This window comes from Culex pipiens, chromosome 3, assembly GCF_016801865.2.
Source record: "Culex pipiens pallens isolate TS chromosome 3, TS_CPP_V2, whole genome shotgun sequence".
Classification (NCBI taxonomy): domain Eukaryota; kingdom Metazoa; phylum Arthropoda; class Insecta; order Diptera; family Culicidae; genus Culex; species Culex pipiens.
This window is the reverse complement of record NC_068939.1, coordinates 169706552-169711490: the sequence shown is the minus strand read 5'-3', so window position 1 is coordinate 169711490 and position 4939 is coordinate 169706552. Positions and strand designations below refer to the sequence as shown.

Below are 4939 nucleotides of genomic sequence, written 5' to 3'. Positions count from 1 at the left end.
CCTGGTATAACATTCAAGTATTAAAAAATCTTGAAAACTGTTTTTCACAGCTTCTGTATTTTTGTATGACCCATATATTTTTGAATGACCCAAACTCACCCCCAGACCCAATGTCACCCCTGATGACGGTACTTCTAAATAATAGTAAGCAAACAATTTTAAATATATTGTTGAATACATACTTTACCTTAAAAAAAAAATTGAAGGACTTTTTTTCATTTTTAAAGACTGGAAAAACCTCAATAAAAAATGTTCATTTAAGATTTAATTATTTTGGAGAAATTCAAAAGAGTTAATACAGTAATTATTTTGAAATAATTTTTTTTTAAATATGTTCATATTTTACTGGGTTTTGTCCTTTCGACCTTTTGGCTATCGACCCTTTGTCATTTCGACTTTATGCCTTTTGACTTTATGTCTTTCGACCTTTTGGCATTCGATTTTTTATCCTTCCGACCTCATGTCTTTCGAACTTTTGGCATCATCTTTTTGTTCTTTCGACATTATGTCTTTCGACCTTTTGTCTCTCATCCCTCAGGAACTGTTGTACCGATTTTCAATGTTTATTCATCGCACAGATGTGGAAAATGGATTTTCCGAAAAATTTAGAAGTTTTGGAGCTTTGGTATCTTCAGAAGAGTTGTAGCAAATCGAAAAAGGGCAACTTTTAGCCTTATTGAATGTTAGGCTGTTTCACGATGAGGGTGTTTTATGAAATCAAACTTTTCAGATTTATTTTTGAGATTCTTTTTTAAATTTAAGTTTTTTAAACGAAGCAATTCAGGGTTGAGTTTCAGGGAAAAGTGATGTTCTGAGCACTTTTAGAACTCTAAAAACTAATATTTTGGTTTTTGAAATTTTCTGTTTTGGACTTGAGGCAATTTTCAAAATATTGATTTTTGGTATTTTTTTAGTTTATTTGCAAAATGTTTTAAACTCGTACAAATCTAAAAACAAAAACATTTAAACAATATTCTAACATATTCTAACAATATTCTAACAACAGCATTTCAATTGGATGTAAGAGCTTACAGATATAAGCTTAATTACATTGCTAATAACTGAAAATAGAATATTTTTTTCAGTGTGGTAGAAACCACGATAGTAAATTTGCTTACGTAAATATAAAAACGATATAAATCAAAAAGCTGTCACAGGCAATCTTATGGGAAATTGGACGAGCTTTCCGGTAAAAATATTTACGAGACTGAAAAACCAAGTCTGTCATATAGAAATTGCCAAAAACCACCAAAAAACCCATTTTTTCAACATTTTTATTTTTAAAACCGCTGTATCTTCCCAAGGATTGGACATAGAACAATGGTCAGTATGGAGACTTTTATGTAAAATTGTCTGGAGAATCGATTCCCACTACCGGTTTTAGAAAATTTTGACGTTTAGACCACTTTTCAAAAAAAACAGTTTTAGTAAATGATTTTTGTATTTTTTTAGGAGAGACATACCATCCTGCATTTTTCGTCAGTTTTTTGGTAACATTTTAGGCTATTTCCTCAAAAATTATGAACGAAAAAAAATCGTGACATCACCTTTAAATTTAAGTTTTAGACTTAAAAATCTCATAGATGTGGCGTGTATTTTTGTTTCAGTGTATTTTTTTCAGAAAGCCCGTTCAATTTCCTACAAGTTTGTCTTTGACCACTTTTTGATACGACGCAATGGCTTCGAGATACAGTAATTTTTAAATTACAAAATACAAAAATATTTAAATGCCTTACGCCCTTCTCAAATGTTATTTTCGAGTACTATTGGCTCCATATACACAAAAATAGCTTATATAGGCCTAGGATAACATGTCTACAAAGTTTCATTGAAATCGGAGAGGGTCGGGTACAAAAGTACCAGAAAAATTCCTGATTTGAGCTGGAATTGCTCAAAATTGATCGAGATTTAACACACAGCTGAAAGGAACTCCAAATCTCTGTTATGTTTTGTGGTGCCAACGGTATGTCCAAAGAAGCCTTTTTGCATCATTAGTTTGTCCATATAATTTTCCATACAAATTTGGCAGCTGTCCATACAAAAATGATATATGAAAACTCTAAAATCTGTATCTTTTGAAGGAATTTTTGGTCGTTATGGGCAGGGCTGTGGAGTCGGAGTCGGAGTCGGAGTCGGAGTCGGAGCCGGAGTCGGTGGAGTCGGGTCTTTTTGGGGACCTGGAGTCGGAGTCGGAGCGAGTTATGAATTTTTGAATCAATACTGATTTTAAAAAAAAATCTAAACATTGATCGCAAATTTTTTTCAACTTTATTTTTTAATGCAATATCAAATTTGCAAACAAAAAGTATTCTAGTGAAATTTTGATAAAGAGCACCGTTTTCAAGGTATAGCCATTCTTAGGTTTTTTTTTTTTGAAAATAGCCGCAGTTTTTATTTTTTTTTAAATTAGTGCACATGTTTGACCACTGTTGAAAAAATATTTTTGAATAGCTGATTCTATATTTTGCTTTTTGGAACTTTGTTGATACGACCCTTAGTTGCTGAGATATTGCCATGCAAAGGTTTAAGAACGGGAAAATTGATGTTTTCTAAGTCTCACCCCAAAAAACCCACCATTTTCTAACGTCGATATCGCAGCAACCAATGGTCAGATTTACAATGTTAAAATATGAAACATTCGTGAAATTTTCCGATCTTTTCGAAAACGAAAAACGAAAACGAAGTTGACTTTATAGCTGTCGGCCACCATTGCTAGTACCAACCACTAGTGTCTTCCTTTTTATCTACAAGGACTTCGCCGCCCAGGGCTCCTAAGTGTATGAAAGTAACTATGGCACGGAGCGACGGCGCCGAATACCCATATTTACACAAAGAATTTTAGAGCGCCCGCCGCGGGATTCGAACCGGCGACCTCTGGATTGTGAGTCCAGTGCGCGGTCCGATTGATCCACACATCTTTTCGAAAACACATACTTTAATTTTTTTTAAATCAACACTAACATTTCAAAAGGGCGTAATATTGAATGTTAACCCTTTTGAAATGTAAGTCTTGATTTAAAAACTAACATGATATGTAACACATCATATGTAACATGATTATTCACTAATAAAACCGAATTGAAATAAATATCATCCAAAAGCGATTTTCAGTTCAGTTTGGCATGCTAAACAATCCACAGAAAAAAATCCGGTAATATTATTTGTGGAGAGTGATAAAATTTGACTGGAAAATGGTAAAAATTTTACTTTTATGAAAATCTACAAATTAAATTCGATTTTGTGCTAACTATTTTTTGACAGCTGGAACCATTACTTATCTAATCTGTATGCCTTGGTTCCATAAACTTTTTTTTATTTTCAAGAACTGTTAAATTGCTGAAATTAAGAAGTTCATTTTTCGAGTCATTTTATTGCTTTTTCTGAGCAAGGTAAAGAAGGCAGAACGGAACATAAGTGGTTCTTAAAAGGAACATGCATAACCTTGTTTAAATATTCATTAATTTGGTTTGTTTTGCCAGTCGCTTGTTTTCGTAACCTAGGATATACCAATACTGACTCATCAACTACAAGCTTTTAATTGGCACACGTGCTAATAAAGGGAGGTCCCCAACTTGACTCCACCCTCTCAAATCATCCTATAAAAGTCCCAAGCAAGTCCAAAATCCTCATTCAAGTTGAAACCATGGATCGTCACCAGCTCTGGAACCGGTGCAAGTCGCGTGTTGCCAGTGTCCGCCAGATCCTAACCCGGGACTTTGACTATTCGCACTCGGATTTCTTCTTCGCCCTGGACGTCATGATGGCCGTCAGTGGTGTCCGCTGGAACACCAAAAAGTCCAAAGCCAAACGCTGCTGGAACGTGTACCACTGGATGATCTGCGTGCCGCAGGCTTTGATCCTCTGGAACGCCCATCGGAACGTCCAGGACTGGGCCAGTTTGGAGATTATTCTGAGCAGTCTGCAGGCTTCGCTGGCGATGCTCGTTACGGTGCTGCGAATGCGGATCCTACTCTGGTTCTACGAACCGCTTATGGAGGTTAAACGCTACGTGAATCGACGCAAGTTTGGGCGGGACCTGGCACAATCGGTTGGAATTCGCAGTGAAGCGTTCTACAACGTTCGAAAAATAGTGATGTACGGATTTGGGTCCATGTTCATTTTTGGTTTCAGCATCCCCGCGTTGAATTTTTCAAACAATCACATTTTCAAACTACCGTTCGACATCAGCCGCGATTTTCCAAACGGACAATACTTTTGCGAAAAGGCGTCTAATATTTGGATTGTCAGTACCGCCTTCTTGGCAGCTCTGGATTTCCTGATCATCTACATGGTTCTCGCTGGACTCACCGCCGAAGGAAAAGTGGTTGCGCTGAGTTTTTCCGAAATTTTTGGCAACACTGACCGTCGAGTTCAGGAAAAACTTGAATCAGCACCAGGCAATTCGCGTCAACAAGCCGAACGGAAAAAGTTCTACTTTTGGAAATATCTCCAAGAAGAGTTCAACAGCTGCATCGAGCTGCACATCGAATTCCTGGCAATCAAAAACAAAATCAAACCCACCTTAAACGCCAGCTTCTTGATCACGTACTACTCGACGGTGGTGACACTGGCCTGCGGCTGCATCTATCTGTCACAGATGAGAAGCGTCACGCTGTTTTCGCTGCTCACCTTGTTCTACTGCTCTTGGGTGGTGATCGAGTGTGCCTTGCTGACGCGGCTGGTGAACCTGGCGACCGAGGCGAACGCGTCCATCGGCTGGCACGTGTACGACCTGGAGTGGCCGGCGAAGCTGCAGTACCAGGAGCGGTTCCGCGGGGCATATCGGTCCGTCCAAAAGGCAGTGTTGACAGTGTTGGCAGTTTCGCGGCAGCCGTTGCGGTTCAATTGTTTTGGATTTTTCGAGTTTACCCAGGACCAGTTTTGGATTTTGCTGAACATGACGTACAACTTGTACACGTTTTTCAGAAATTTCGTTTAA

The 4939-nt window shown here is 37.8% G+C and overlaps 1 pseudogene; it reads left to right on the top strand.

Annotated features, from left to right (window-relative positions):
- Positions 1-3643: 3643 nt before the first annotated feature.
- LOC120417661 (uncharacterized) lies at positions 3644-4939 on the top strand (annotated as a pseudogene).